General features: G+C 37.7%; 1 long non-coding RNA gene across 2 annotated transcripts in view; it reads right to left on the bottom strand.

Moving 5' to 3' along the window:
- Positions 1 to 15,802, bottom strand: part of LOC107201677 — a 49,781-nt gene extending 33,979 nt beyond the window's left edge. For both annotated transcript variants that reach the window (XR_004496780.1, XR_004496779.1), the window contains exon 1: positions 15,694 to 15,802. This is a non-coding gene — a long non-coding RNA (uncharacterized LOC107201677). The remainder of the gene's footprint in view (positions 1 to 15,693) is intronic.
- Between the last annotated feature and the right edge of the window lie 1,063 nt (positions 15,803 to 16,865).

Raw genomic sequence — 16,865 nt, 5'->3', positions numbered from 1 at the left:
GTTGCTGATCACATGAAGCCAGGGGTCTCTGCCCCTGCTAAGGAAGTCAGGAGTATTGCACAGGAATCATCTTAACAGCATTCAGCTGCATGAACAGCAATGTATCAGCAAGGGAAAAACAGAATTTCCCTTCCAAGCTCACAGACTGTGATTTACGCAAAAAAAGAGGAAAATGAGCACGGTATTTTATTTGATTACAGCCAGCGCTTAAAAAAAGCAAATGCAACCTCTCAAGGCTTCAGGCAAAGTAGGAAAGGGAATTACTGAAACTACTGCACCATGCTCTAGAACTAATGCACCTGAGGCCATGCATATAAATTCTCATCACTGATATTCAAGAAGGGTGAAAGACTGGAAAACATACAAAGAAGGTCTATTCAGATGATAAGAGGAATAGGTAGCCTCTCTTATGAGAGAAAATGAAGATAACTTGGCTTATCCACTTCCCAAAATGCAGGCCAAGTGTACATATGTTCAATAATTTTATCTGTGCTTGGTGGCATAGGCAGCAAAGAGTTCAGCACAGCCACCAGTGCAATTGAAAAGTAGGAGAATGTTTGAAACTGTCACAACAATGGGGTTCTGGCCCAACTTTCTAGCAGGGACATTGGATTTATAAACAGAATTACAGTGATGTAGCTGTACTGTGTCTGCCACAGCAAGGGGGTTGAATCAGTGAACCCAGACTCTTGTTTTTGTCAGAGTTTTCTGATAATCAGATGCTCAAACCACACACAGTGCTGGGGTCTGCAATCAGTGGCTCTGGCACCGAGCATCACGGTGGTACCCAGATGCTGAGACACTGCTGCACAGGGCCACAAGCACAGCAGAACTCTGTAACTCAATACACATTGCCCCAAATGATGCCAGGCCCCAAACCGTATTTTTGATGTAAATTGAATACTTAAGTTGTCGCAGATTTTGGATGCATTGAGAGGACTTGTGCAAGACTCTTTTGTTCATTGATTTTGATCTTTTAATTCCACTTTTTAGTCACAGTATTGGTTGCAATGGTTCTCCCTTTTGATTTCATTATTTCATTTTCTTCTAACATAAGACACTAGAAATAATAAAAGAATACTTTTATTATTCTACATATTATTCTATTTATTCTACAGGAATTATTCTACATATTGAGGAGACGAATGTTGAACTGATATTATTTTGAAAGAATTTGTCCTACTAAATCGTTGTTTTGTGGCCTATTTGGAGCAAATCCATGAGTTCTAGCTCTATTTTTCCTTGCCTACACTAAAAGGGATACAAATTTATTGAAGAAAATAACAGATACAAAATGCAGTGCCATGACCTTCATTGAAAACAGAGCAGCCTGAATATTTTTGTTCACTTTTTCCAGGACCTAAAAAGCCCTGATGAAAAGAGCTGATGCATTGTGCTGCCTGCTTTTCATGGAACTTCCTAGCAGGGATCAATGAGGGAAAAAATTATCAGGGTCGGCTTGATTCAAAGTATGAACCAGAGGTCCTGCTAAACTAGAGGCACAAATCTTGATTCATTTATTCACTTTAGCCATTGGTTACATATGATCCCACAGAATTAGCACGGTGCAAAGCTAAAGGGGTTTAGCTTAGTTATGTTTTCAAAACTGTCTCAGCCTTTGAAATGTCACTGTTTTATTCAAAGAGAGGATTAAGAAAAAGTTACTATGCTTTATACTGTTTCAAATACACTGGAAAGCTGCTTCAAAGCATCAAAACCCTGCCTCAAGCCCCCTGGACCTGTTTTATATCCCACAGAACTGTCCTGAGGTCCTTTGTAAATACTTCGATTTTTTATGATAATGAATGAGCAATGAAATGAGACACTTGTTCTCAGTGATACACTTTGGTATTTGTAAATGTGGTATTATTACTTCTATAGGTGACATAGCCTTTGTAGAGATGAGGGTTTCATTTCATTTCCTAAGAGTGACAAGTAAAGACAGAAAGTAATCGACAGAGATGGGAGATTATTTAGGGGATATTTTAAAATTAGCTTTCTGATAGTTATCATATGACCCCAGGTTAAACAGGGGTTTCCCATAACACATCTGGGTCTTTTAATTTCACTAGTTAACATAAACATTAACAGTGCATCTGTCTTATGATGATCTAGAAACTTGTTCCCTACATCTTTGGAATGAAATAAAACAGAACATGGGGTAAAACAAAACCAAGCTGAGTTACATGCAGTGAAAAAGTCAAGGTGCATTTTCAGCATTTATGCTTCTCATAAATGTGTAAAGTTTTTTACTATCTAGCCAACTAATAAAATTTTACATTTTTTTCCTATGAATGACAAAGAAGATGCAAGGTGACAAAAGTATTATGTACACAATTACCAATCCTAAAAGTCAGAATACTTCAGGAGGTATGTAGCATACCACATATTCAGTCATATAATTAGAATATAAAAATTCAGATAAGACTGATTTTTCTGAAAAATCCCTCCTCTGTTTTTCACTTTTTTTTCTTCCCCCCCCCAAAAAAATTGGACCCCTTTCATTCACTCTAAAGCTGAGGGGAAAAAAAACTGTGACATGAGACTTTAATTTCAGTATATCTTCTCTGGTAATTGTCTCTACTGATGATGTGTTCTAGAAACAGAAATACATGCTGTCAAACTATAATAACAGTCAAACAGAATTAGTCTGCAGTGGTATTTATAATATTCATTGGATTTTGTCAGTTCTTCAGTTTACAGTAGCTCCTTAAAAGATGTTACCAGTGTCCATGTGAAAGGCTTTATTTCTAGCTTTAAGCCCTATTTAGTTTTAAGATAAATAAAAAAGGCATCATCACCTCAGTCTATTTAGATAGAGTGCACTTTTTTTTTTCTTCCTCTCTCAGATCACTGAATTTATTTCTGTATCTAACTTAAAAATGTAATTTTAGTGGGAAGGTCTTAAGACCTGTCAAGACAACCAAGTAAGTAACATATTGCTTAGGAGCTTCATGGTTTTTTTGGGTGCCAAAACTGCCATGAGTAATTGGGTTAAAATTTTTTGAGAGCTGTACATTTTTATTTATCTATTTATTTATTTTTATTTTTTTTCTGGCAGAACCATAAAGAAAGACTAATTTCCAGTTCAATACTGGAACACCTATATGTACTGATCTTTTAAAGGTGAGAAATCCATTTCACCACAAAAGCTATTTCTCCTGCAAATGACACTTGTTTTCTACTTCAGTGAAAATTCTTATGAAAAGCGGCCAGAAACAGAGGTTTGTGTATAAGCGATATGTTGTCTTTTGAATATAAGAAAAAATACTCTTAAGAAAAACACAGTAATTTTTTGTGGGTCTTATAATTTTCCTTAGGCGTCCCATCACAAAAACCCAATTCTAATGTAAGGACCAGCCAGGATTTTCATAAGCTTCCACTATACAATAAGCAGTTTGTAATTCAAGCAGGAATAGTATTAGACAGGAATCTCCACTTCATCTTGGTAATGTGTCACATAGGCCAGATGATCTTGTTTCTATCAAATACCCTACTCAATCCGTGTCTCTTTGTTGGTTATCAACATTTAGAAAATGGAGGATATATTTTACTGAGGTTCTTTTGCTGGAAAAAATTAAACAGCTGGCAGCCTTTTAAAGTTTTAATTTTGATTTAATGCTGTCTTGTGTCTGACTTATGACACAATGTCAAAGAAATGTGCTTGAGGAACACATTCTGACAATATCAAGACATTGCATCTAACTTTACAATACACTAATGGCTTGCAGACAACTTCTCCTTCTTTGTTTATTATGCAAGGAAGTGGCTGTCTTCTCATGGGACTCTGGCCCATCTGTTAGACAGCCAGCAAGATCAGCAACAGAGCTGTTTTCTTAGATTAAAAATGGCAAGACATTATTTTCTAGTATTCTTTTCTACATCTTGCAACAGTGATTGACAACACTTCACCAAATTAGGCCAAAATCATGCCAGCAAGTTAAAATTATACAGGGCATAAATACCAAATATAAAAACACAAGAGAACAAGTTTGGAAAACTATTAACTCTACTGAAAAACTGCATTTGCAAATTCTGCTCGGCAATATGGAGAGTTTAACTGAAGGAAATAATTCATTTATCAGTTAAGAGATATTTATAAAGCACAGCTGGACAAGACTTTAAACAGAGGATCACCCACAGCTAAAAGTCTTGAAAGAGAAGTCTTTTGGCAGCAAGTGGGTTTTCAAAAGCTTAAATTTCTTAACATGAGAGCAGAGCTGCAATCACTCTGTGAAGCATCACTGTCTCAGAAGAAGTTACCTCCTCCATTTTCAAGAAGAGCTTGTGAAGTGGAAAGTAAGAATGGCTGTACTACATTGGCCCAGTTTTTTCTTCTGTAAAGTTGTAAAGTTATTCTCTGTAACTCACCTCATAATGTGTACAATGGGAACACCAGTATTGTTTTCAGTAGAGAGATTTTGGAAACTCTATTAAAAAATCTAGAGATGGCAAGATATCAGAAGGGATCAAACAAATATTTGAAATGTATCTATAGCAAATGTCTTTAAGATTACAGCAGAATAAGAAACAAAAAGATGAAGTGAGATGAACTGTGTAAAGGCCTACATGGAAAAACACCTAAATACACTCTTGTTGATTCTTATCCAGATTCATGTTTTATCTTGTGCTCAAATCCTTTCTTAATAATATAGTTTTTCTGAATAAACTTCACATTTACCAAAAGAGTCCTGAAGTTTGAGCAAGTACAACTTGAAATAATTTGAACAATGCATAACTCTTCACTCAATGTTTTTAGCAGGTTACTGCTGCTGACACTTTCATAACTCTTCCAGGTTTCAATAGCGTGAGCACGCAAATGCTTGTGGGAAAGCAGGGTGAATACCTTCTATTGCCCAACAAAACCAGTCCAGAAAAGGTCTGCAATATTATCTGATTCCCCACAACATATAGTTTGAATGATGATAATTGCTCAAGAAGTTAGCACTGATTGGAAGGAGCCAAATCTATTGTGTGTTGGCTGAGCTGGAAGCAATCTCTTATGGCACTCACATACAGAATATGGGAATTTCAGATAGTGAAGCTTAAGGAATGAATTCATGAAGAAAGAACAAAGGTTAAAATATTTGCTTTGAAAGCAAATCTGGAGAAAATGTCAAGAATATAAATGCAGGACCAGCAAGGCACTAGGCTGGATACACTCATTGGCTGTGGGGGCATAATCATCATGCATATACTGTGATGTGATGGTCTACAAATTGCAGAATTACATCTAAGAAAATAAAATCAACCACACAGAGCCAGGACCTGACAGGAACTGAATGAAGATGAAAAGGGTAAGAAACTTTCCTGATCCCTCCTCTTTCACTACAGACCCAGTGTTCCCGATTTTCTGTTTCCAGCTACAGTGCAACTCCCCGACTCTCACTTGGGGAAGTTCCCAAAACACAGACCACAACATCCCTTGAGTGCAATGAAGAGGAAGACAAGCAAACAGAAGGCATGTGATGAAGGTACAGCTTCATGAGAAATGTAGATGAGCCAAAGTTTAACTGAGAAGAAGCACTTTGATAGTCACCATGTCAGTGCTTGCCATAACCATGTACCAAGGTTTGGTTCAAATCATTATGCAGAAATACTTGACAAGACAGACATGTTCTGCAGTCACCATACCAACTTGTAGGGAACATCAGAAACCTGGAACAGCAGCAAGAGGCATGGAAGACAGAGAGTGAAAAATGGGAACTGAAAGCACCCAGCTTGGTAATAGATACCCACTTGGATAATGAAGATTCCTCCAGAATAAACAACAAGGACTCTGCTATACCCAGAGCCTCAGGCAGAGCCTTCCAGCCCTGGAAGTTCTCTGCACAGAGTTTATCTTGGTGTTACCAAGGGGCTTTTATGAACCCACAATACATTTGCACTGAGTCCCTTTTACCATGTTTCCCTCTCAATGCCATGCCCTGGTTTTGCAGGGTAGATCAGGAGCATATTTCTGTGAATCCCTTCCTGCTGGAACAAGAGTACATAAACATCTTCCTTAGCACACAGGCTTCAGGCTATCACCCTTTAACTGCCCTGAGCAACTCTGAGGGCACAGCTGCTGGAATCACACACTGCTCATGGCACAAAGAAGTGTTTGTCTTTCTGAGAGAAAAAGAAACCCATTTCCTAATTGGCACAGAGACTGCCTATCAGCTGGCCACATAAGCATCTCATGCCATCTTAAAGATTCCTGAAAATAAGATTGATACTTCATTCTTTGCTTTTACTCTGCAAAAGGTAAGCTGATTTGAGTAGCCCCAAAGCATCTTGTTAACCAACTTTGTATTTCTGGTGTTAGCCTGCGTTTGACATTGCTCCTGAAAGCATGAACCAGAACCAGCACAGACAGTAGTTGTTTTAGCATATAAGTACTTTTGGAATCAAGGCTTTGGCATCTCTTTCATCAGGAAACCTATTCTAAGGAATGCTGCTCTTATCTAGCAGATGTTTTGCTAAAGAATTTGCTTTGTCCTTCACAAAATATGGCTCAGAGCCCATATACACTCCACAGTGGAGATAAGAGTGTTGTTTTTAAGGTAATGAGTGGAAGTCTCTTTCCCCATAGAAAGCTCTTTAGGATTCTTTGACTGTGAAGAAATAAGCATTTCCCAATGACAATTTGGAATGTCATTTGTAAACAGTTCACATTTGGATGAAATTTTTACTACACAAATTACTCTTAACTGAAAGAGCAAAGCTGGACATGTAAAAGGACGATTAAAAAATTAGCTGGGTAAAAAGTTTGCAAGAAACTGCTTTTTAAACTGATTTAATCCCTTTCTCTGCTCAGAAATTATCTACAGTCAGTCTTTTGTTATTAATTCTTTCGGTACTCGTCTTTGTTAGTCAGAAGTTTTGTGCAAACAAATTTCTCCCTACTCATTGCACACCAAATGCTGACTGTAAGTGTTCTCTTTAGCATTTTAATATGTTCACCACTTGATAGGTTCAATCTGTGCAATTGGGTGTCTAAGTCACATGGTGTTGTTTACGTTCTCAGAATCCTTTTGCCCCTAATGATTTTCATATGGTTGAGACATAAATTTTGTTTTATGATTAAATGAAACTTGGCTCAGAGGAGCCAAAATCAATTTTTCAGGAGCATTTTGTACAAACAAAACTCCACTGACATAAACACATTAAAAAGGGGTTGTGAACACAGCCAGAGTAAAAAAACCCTCTATTTAGAAGATGCCAAAATGTGAGAATACTTTTTGTCCTAACTGGTCCAATAGCAATTTTTGTTCTCATCAGTGCCTAAATGCCATAGATTGCAAACTTTCTTGATTCAGTACGAGCTCGTATGTAATCTGTGGGTTTTACATAATGTAAACCTTCACACTGAGTAATTTTACTAAAAATGTGAAGAAAAACATATAATTTCACACCACTGTTTGTGCATAAATATTTCTAGAGCCAGCTGTACTTCTGCCAAATCAACACAATAAATAATTTTTAAATTTCCAGTCTCCTAGGAAAGCAGCTTTCTTTAAAACAAACCTTCACAATACATGTTGTTTGCTACCATTTCAAGGCCTGCTACACTAATGGAAAAGAATGTGCTAAATGTAGCATTATCATGCAGGTCAGGCAGGGCAGCCCGGTACACATTTTCCCACAATCTCCGCTCATTAACATCTAGTTCCCCCATTGTGCAGATTTTTGGCTCCGTTCCATCAGAGCAGAGAAGAAAAATGTTTACAATATGCAAACTTGGAGGGACACACAAAAAAAAAGGGGGGGGCTTTGAAATGTCAGTCCTTTGGGATGAAAAGTTTCAAAGGGGAAGGTAAGTCAAAGGTTACTAATGGGATGTCTGCAACACCTGCTTTCAGTGGAGGTTCCATAAACAATCTTTACTTCTCAAAAACAGCTTGGCCTAGACAAAAATACCAGCTAAAATATCTGTGGCTGGCTTGAGCAGCCTGGTACCTATGAACAGAAAGGTCAGGTTTGTTATACCCTAACATGGCCTCTCACCCTGCTTTTATTGATAAAATGAGATTGCCTTGGTGGCCAACACTGCTTTTCACGTGTTAAAGTGGAAGGCACTGGATGTGGCATGCTCAGCCTCTGCAGGCCAGGAGGAGGACAAGGAGGAGGGGAATGAGGAAGGTGATGCTCAGCATCACCACTGTAGAAAGCCCTGCTTTCTGAAGATGAGCCAAAGTGCTGCAAATTTCAGAAGTTTCAAAAGTTTCCTTGTTCAGCTAAATGTTCCTCACGAGGCACTTTTGGTAATTGTGAGAAAATTTCATAACTGTCATAACAACTCAGAGACCTTCAGAACTAATTGTCCCTTGAAACAACTAATGCATATTTCTAAGATTTTAACATGGTGAAGGCAAGAGAAGTGAAATCCTGCTAAATATTCATCAGATCACTACAGAACCTTAACACATAGCCTTTACAAATGTTTTTTACTGCATTCCTGAAATTGAAAGACAATACCTTCCTCTCAAAGGCAGTGACCCAAGAACATGATTGTGTAAAATGCTTGTCCTACACCAGAGAAACCCTGCAGCAAAATTGACATACAAGTCCACAGAAACAACTTCAGGGCACTCCCCAGGACATCATCCTTGTTGTCCCACAAAAAAAGTGTGGCAGCTTCTACAAAAACTCAAAAAATTTCCTTTTTAGCATAGAAGGAAGGAGAAAGCAGATTGGTAGATAGAGCCACAAACTGGCACTTGGATCTGATTATACGTGAAAACTATAACACATAAAACTTTCTTATTTTTTTATAACAGAGCTAATTACATTTACATGAAGTTGGTATTGCAACAACAAAAAGGATGACGTTTCCTCCACAGTAAAATATTATCAAAGGTTTCTGCACTCCTCTTTATGTTATCATATATAATTTCTGATCCATAGCAACCAATACAATTATGCCAGCAGGAACTGCAGTATTAACCATTACCAAATCAAGTCCATTCTAACACTCTGTATTTATCCCCAAAGCTGAAAAGCAAAAGCCCCTAGATAATGAAGATGGTGGTGGGCATTACAATACACACAGGCACAGATAGAATCCCAGGAAGTTTTAGGGAAAATAGCTTTTAAGCTCTACTATACTTTACAGTTTGTGGAACATGCTTGTTTGCCACAGGTAACAGGAAACAAAATCTGATCTGATGATTTCAGCTGATTTTCATTTTTGAAATGATAATCAATCCCTGTTTCTCCAGAGAATTTCCAGCACCTCATATGCCATGCAGGACATACCCACCTATAGAGGACACAGATGAGGCTCGAAGTTTTTAAGAGAAAAACCGAATGTATTTCTACACATGCATTTATTCAGAAAGAATTTTTTCTATTCAGTAACTTTTTGTGAGCTGTAACAGTTGTAAAAAAGAGATCAAGTACACTAATCTGGATACATCTTTGTGATAATGATGACTCAGTCACACTGTGTGTAAACTGGATTGTATCTGGTCATTATAGGTAGAATACAGAATACTTCAGGACTAACAGCCATGAAGAATTTAGTATCTTTAAAAAAACGTCAGTCACTGGATGTTTTTAATGTAGAGATGGCAGAAACCATTTGTTTCATGTGAAAATTGAAAGCTAGACACCGAAGTAAATGTAGAAAGTGTTTTATGCCTTGCAAATACACTCCAAGTTTATTTATAAATACACAAGGAGCTGAGAAATGTCTTCAATAAATTATTTGCATTTTTCATTTTTTATGTTTGCAGATATGTAACTTTAGATCTTCATCTGGAAAACTTAAGATAGTTTAGATATGTTTGCAGGGATGAACCTGCTTATTTCGCAGAAGTTTTCCCTCCCATGAATTCATTGTTCTTTCAATGCGTTCAGTGGAGCTGTTTCTTTTTACACTGGACTGAGATCAGATTAGGCCCTTTTGTAAATGGTATGTCAAGAAACATGTTTTAGTCAAATGTAAGCCTTTAAAGCAAAGGTTCTGCTTTTGGTTTACATAATGATATGCTATGAAGAATAGATTTCCTATTTTATATTCCTTCCCTTCTTCTCATACCGCCCATGACTCTTCTCTTTATGTGCTGCTTTAGATCTTTCCCTCTTGCTGTTCTTAGTAGAAACCACATTTCATTTGTGCCCTTGAAACAGCATATCAGTGTGTTCAAACTTCCTGCTTTTTGACTGGAAAAGCATTCAGAATTTCTGGTAGGACTTTCAGTTGGCCAGATGGCTGAACAGCCACATCAACTTCTGCACAAGGATGGGAGGAAGCACAGAAGAGCCAGCACTGGCTCCATCACTGTCCGCTCAGCAGGACCCTCAGCATAAGAAATCACTTGTTTTGCCCCAAGTTGTTACAAGGAAGTCAGGTACCAGAGTACAAGTATTAAATCAGATGATCCCATACCTGACCAATGCCATTCCCTTCACAGTGTAAAAAACAGACAGATTAAATAACATTTGATTTGAACACCAGTTTAAGTGCTCAGAAATGGAAGCACAAACAGCTGGAGTATCAGTGTGATGCCAGATATGCACCACTTGGGCTTTCTTCAAACCTTCAGATTTAAATGTTCTGTGACTGCTCAGAACTGAAAATTACTCAGCAATCAAGGGCATTGCTTATTTTCTTATCAGATTCAGCATCTAAGCAATGTTCATCTGCATCAGTTCTTTCAGTAACCTGTTTCCCTCTTCAGGGCTGGGTTTTTGTAACAAATCACTCTGTAAGGGTAGGGCTCTGGAAAGGGGCCTAGCAGAGAAACATGAATATGTGGTATGGGAAGCCCACCTCCCTCAGGGCAAAAATCTCAGCTCAAGCACCTTGGCAGCACATTAATAGCTATAAAAGACTCTTTCTTTGCTGACCACAAATATGCTATGGTCAACAAGAGGTCTACTCACTGTTTTGTTAAAAACACTGTTGATTTATTTTGCTTCAGCCATGTGTGAAACTAGTCACCACATTGTGAATAATAATAATATCCTCTTAGTCTCAATGGAGCTCTTTTAATACAGAAAGATCCACAAAGCATTTAGCTAAATACTTGATATGGCAATCCACTGGCTGACCACTAAAATATAGCCATATCTGGGATGGAACAGTGCAGTTAAACAACAATGCATGGCAGTAGATGTGTATAAGAGACAGCAATCCACTGGCTGACCACTAAAATATAGCCATATCTGGGATGGAACAGTGCAGTTAAACAACAATGCATGGCAGCAGAGGACACAAAGAGTGGAAAAAAATAATCCATTAGGAATCAAATCAAGAGCTGGAGCAAAATATAACTGCATCAATAAAGCATGAGCAGCAGGCAGAGCTAAAATTATAAATTTGAAGAACACCCTGGAATCTGTGGCTACAGGAAACCAAGAGTTTATACAGTTCCTTGAGAGGATGAACTCCAACTGCACAGTGCCCTCTACTGTGAGATGAAATCCGTAGAGGCTCAGAGGGGAGAAAATGATGTATTAAATCACTTGGCCTGCCTGCTTTCTGCAGCACTATCCTGAGGTTGTAAAATCTCAGAAGAACTGAACTGGGCATGCAGGTTCAAGCTGGAGCGGCCAGCTCTGTGCAGGATAGTTTGGTATCTGCTAAGCCTGCTCTCCATAACTCTTTCCAAAATGTCAGATGGGGTAGGTACCAAAAATATAGTGATTAACTGCCTTTTAAACATCTACAGTTCTAGTAGTTTTGGTATTGAGTGAGTGTTGTCAATCTCATTAACAGTTTGCAATACAGGCAAAATGACAGACCAGGTCTTGCTATGTGGTGGAAAACACAGTACCACTTTAGGGAAAAAAAATTAAAATTAAAAAAAATTAAAAAAAAAATAATTAAAAAAATCACTCAACACATTTTGTACCTGATGCTGAAACACATTTATGCTAAAATTATAGCAGTCCACCAATATTACTGATATTTAAAATAGCTCCTACTTCACTAGGGCATGTTATTTTGCTCTTCTAAAGCATCTTAAATATCTTCTACTGAGTAGAATATATAGCAAGCTAAAGTCATAGGCTTTCCAGCAGGGCATGAGACCCAGGAAGGTTTAAGCACAGGAAACATCTCAGGTGACCAAAAGAAAGAACAGTTAGCTGAGTAGGAAAGGGCAGATCCTGTGACAAATCACACCTCTGTTCAGGCAGCTCATTTCAGCTCTGCAGTGATTCCTTTTCTCTCACTCCTGCAGTAGACCCTGGCAGGAGTTTTTATTTCCCCTACACCCCAAACACACACACACACACACACTGCCTCAAGAGTTGGGAGATCCCAAGAGTTTTGCAGCTGGTGTAATGTTTTTCCCTACCACCTTCTAGCAGCCTGCAGGAAACAAAGCTTCTTCAGGGATTTTGCTTCATTAAAAGCTGCCTTTAACTCCAACATAAGGCATAAGGCATTAAGTTCTTTAACCCTTTTATTCTCCAAAATAGACATAAAACAAGTATGTGAACAGCCATTCATTCCAGAACAGACATCCACTTGAGCATGGACAGGACAAAGCTGTGGAGAAGGGCACCAGTGCTGAATGTCCTACCGAAAGTATTCAAACCAGACATTGGAGAGTACGGAATAAAAATCTGTAGAAAGCAAAAACTATTTTCTGAACAAATCTTTTAGAAGAGAGGAGACACCCAGAATTGCCCTCTGTTTCAGAACCCTCTGCCCATAAGTTGGGGGACAAATTGCTTGCACAGAGCTCTGTAAAGTCCTTTGGTGGTTTTAAATAGTGCCAGACTGAGCAAGCCACTTGTTGGACTTCAGTTACCAGAAGACTCCTGAGCCACATTTTAAATGCATCTAACTAAAGGAGAGGCATAAGTTGCAGTTCAGTCCTAAAAGGTACATTTGTACATATTCTTTTGTGTGTATCATGGGTTTCAAAGCAAATATCATTACTTTAAAGTTACATAACAAGTGAAATTCAAGCTAAAAATGTGAAAGGAATCTAAGCAAAGTAAAAAAAAAAAAAAAAATTATTCTGGAGAACTCTAAGGAATAATTTGGAAACATGATTGCTTTCCTAGATGTGGAGTTTTCCTATGAGAATCCAAAGAGGATTTCAAGATGCATATATCCTGTACATTTCAAGGAGTGGTTTCATCAATCTAGTCATATCTGGTGGTAGTGATTTTGCTGGAGATAGGGTATAGCCAGGGGAGATGGTAAACAGCCTCAGTCCTGAAAGTCACCTGTTGCATTCCCTCTCTAGCACACATGCAGACACTGCTGTTGCTGCTGTGCAAAATGTTTAAAACCACTCTTCTCCCCTACTTTTTTTTTTTTTTTAATCTTTGGAAAGCCTTTGTGGTCTGGCAGGGAAATAAAGAACTGGGGTAATGTAGAGAAAGAGGGAAATTTGTATATATGCTGTGTATAAATAATCCCAAAAGGTCAGATTACAGCTTGCCTTACCTTGAAAGGAACAGTGTTTTGTACTTCCTGATCTTTTGGGAAATCAGACCTCCTTTAACATGCTCAACCAAGATCCCTTTTAAAATTCTAGACTGTACATTAATTTTACATATAAAATCACTGTCAGAAATATGAAATCTCTTTATTATACTTGAAAAAAAATTCACAACCTCTTATGTTACTATCTCTTGGCTAACTGATTTACTTTAATTTTCTACTAGCAAGGAAAAGGCTGAAAAGAAACAGATGATTTGTACTTTAGAAAGACTTTGAAATAAATCAAACATTTGCTGCATTCAATAATGTTTTCTCACTCTGCTATCATAGCCCAATAAGCACAATAGCAGTGGAGTTTTTGGATAAGTAAAGAGCCTTTTTTTAACACAGAAGAGAAAAACAACTTGTTTACACTTTAGCAGCTGCTTAAAGATAACAAATTAAGTTTAAAAAGGCACATACTAATATCAATACATGATGTTCCCTGGGCTTGAAAATAAAAAATCAGAGCTCCATTAGGCTTAGATACTGATATTAGATTAAAAAGAAAAACAGTGCTTTCCTCTTGCATTTCTGGGGACAAACATTGTTTGCTGAAGAATGTAAAATTCAATCCCCCAGGGAATGCCAGAGGCTTTTTGGCAAACTCACTGAAACTCAAGTAAACTCTTTTTTATAATAACTAACATTAGAAAGAAAAGGGGGGAAAAAAAAGAACAGGAGGGGAAAGAGACATAATTACTTTAATGTTTACATGGCTCTGGCTTCTTGAATCTGAAAAACTATCAGACTGCAAAGACTGGACTTAATCTAACTTTAAGCAATTGACAGGTGGACTTCAACTACTAATTATTCTAAGTGGGCAGCTAGTCTTCTTAGCTCTTCTTAGAACAATAATGGGAAAGAACACTCAAGTTTATAAGAAAAGAAAAAACTGTGATGTCTCATATTTGTACTTGTTCAAGCTCTGTGCCATCTAACAATATCAGCTTTGTGTTTAATAAGACCAGTTAACCAGTCTAAATCAGGGTGTGCATGCATTTCACTGTGAACATCCCAACAAACACGGTTTAACAAATGTTCTCCATTCAAGCTGAACAGATGGAAGAAAAATTACTCTAGGCATAAATTTTATGGATGCTTAGCAATAAGAGTTCTCAGGCTCAGGAGGATAGAAGTTGCCGTAAAACTGACTTGCTTACTTGGGCATGCAAACTGAGGCTTTCTCCACCCTAAGGAGCTACAGACTAATAATGCAGCTCCCGTATTTTTGGGGTATACAGACCCTTATTGGTAATTTTTAAAATATCTGTTGCTGAAGGGAATTCTGTATCAGTGTCAAAGAAAAATAACAAGCCACCAAGGCCCAGGTTTTGCTAACCCCTTGTATAGCTCTTTTTCACATTTAAAACCTTAAAAGTGTAATTCTAACTCAGATCCAATCCTGTGAATGTGAATAAATCTAAACTGACCTCCTATAATGACATCATTGAAAAGTTTTGTTCACTTGAAATAACTTCCTAAAAATAGACGTCCTTACCACATATTACTAACAATTTATAACATGCATTAACGCAAAGGCTTTAGAAGCAAGTGCACAAGTACATTAGTACAGTTAATTTTGTATATATTCTTTTCAATATATAACTATTGTATTTATTTGATTTCTTCAGGCTGTGGTTAAGTGATTCTTTTGACTTGAGATGGTCACCTAAAGCAAAGCTTTTGGGATTACATGTGGGAAATTTCAAGCAATCCCAGCAAGACTGCTGTTCAGCAATATTGTCTAACTAGATCACTAGCTAGATTATACAGTAAGAATACCCACAAGACATGATTAAAGTAAAAAAATACAACAGCTCTCCATGCCCAGAAGGAGTATCTGAAGTGCTTCTCCATGAATTTAAAAATTTAAACAATCTGAGTAATTTTTGCACAGAGGAGGTGGTACACTGGTCAAATAACTTGAGGCAGATAATTTGCTGAAGGGCAGCTTAGAGAAACATAAAACTCAGCTGCAACTGAAGCTAGGCTTTTATTTTTTCTTAAACAGTGTGATTAGCCTTCCAGAATGACCAGTTCCTGAGACATTTTGCTAAGGAAAGAAAAAAATGGAAAAAAGAAAAAAAAAAAAAAAAGCCAGAACAAAAAAACAAACCAGAAAAACATTGCATTTCTTACACTACTTTGAAGCATCTGTTGCCCAAAATAGATTACACAGGGCGTTACAGAGTTTTTACCCATCTTTCATGCTAACATATGGAAAAAAGAGAAACAAATAAATTTTCTGAAAGCCATACCAATCTTCCTTGTGGACTGTTGTAGAGGTCCTAGATGTTGGTTAACATCATCTTTTAACAAAGACAGTACAGCAGCATGGATGGGCAACTCCAATAGTAAAAGCTCAGTAGTAATCTATAGGAAGGAAGAAAAGTTTTTAACAGATTCTGAGATTACATGTCTATCAGAAATTCTAAGTACACAGGAAAGGTTACTGCACTAGGGATTCATATATTTATCAGTTAATCTGTCCCAAAGCCATGGAAGGTAATTAATGAAAAAGATAGTCAGGCATGGCTTCAGGCAGTAATTCAATATTACTCTAAATCTCTGCATGAGCAAACCTGTGAACCAAAGAGGAAATGCATACTGTACAAGGACACTTGTGTTCTGAAATGTGATCCCCCATGGAGTTTTCAGATGAAGCACTTTTCCAGTGATTAACTCAGTACATTTGAATTTCATTATTTAATGTTTTAGGTGACTGGTTATTTGTGGTGCACTGAGAGGAAAACAAGTTTTCCATGAATAAAATCAGACTAAAAGGCAGCTAACAACTAAGCCATCTCAGGTCATTCAAATTCCCATTTCTCCTTGCTGAGCTAGTAGGACATTCAGTGTCTGCTCTTATGGTTGGGTTTTTTCAATAATTATGGCACATTTTTTCTTTCATTCTGGTGGCAAAAAAATCTATGTTAAGATACATAGAACTTATTTTCCATACTGGTAGACACTCTTCCATGGGTTTCACTAAGAATCAGCAGAAATAATCCTTTGGGCTCTTTAGAATTTTTCAGTGTGCTCTGAAAATGCCCCAGTTACACCAATTTCTACAGTGGCACTGCAATCTTCTGCTCCAGGGCCCTGCACACCGAGCACAGCCAGGCGATTGAGCTCTCTTAGTTCTTACAAAAGATGGGAGCCCTCAAAGCTGCCTCCCAGGTGAGGCAAGAAATATGGTTGGCACACACCTCTCCAGGATTTGGAGACAGGCAGAACGTTATTTATCTCTCTGCCCATTTGCTGCTAAGAAAGAATCAGCTGAGATAACCTGAGGTGTTCTTCAAATTAAAAGATCTCTGCAGAGAAGCCCACTGGATGTGTGCATTTTATGCCAACAAAATCATTTCTTCCTCCATACTTCTTGGGAAACAAAATAGTAATTTTATAAGATAATGAGACTGGAAATCCA

Source organism: Parus major, chromosome 3 (genome assembly GCF_001522545.3).
Source record: "Parus major isolate Abel chromosome 3, Parus_major1.1, whole genome shotgun sequence".
NCBI classification, from domain to species: domain Eukaryota; kingdom Metazoa; phylum Chordata; class Aves; order Passeriformes; family Paridae; genus Parus; species Parus major.
This window is presented reverse-complemented; position numbering and strand designations above follow the sequence as displayed.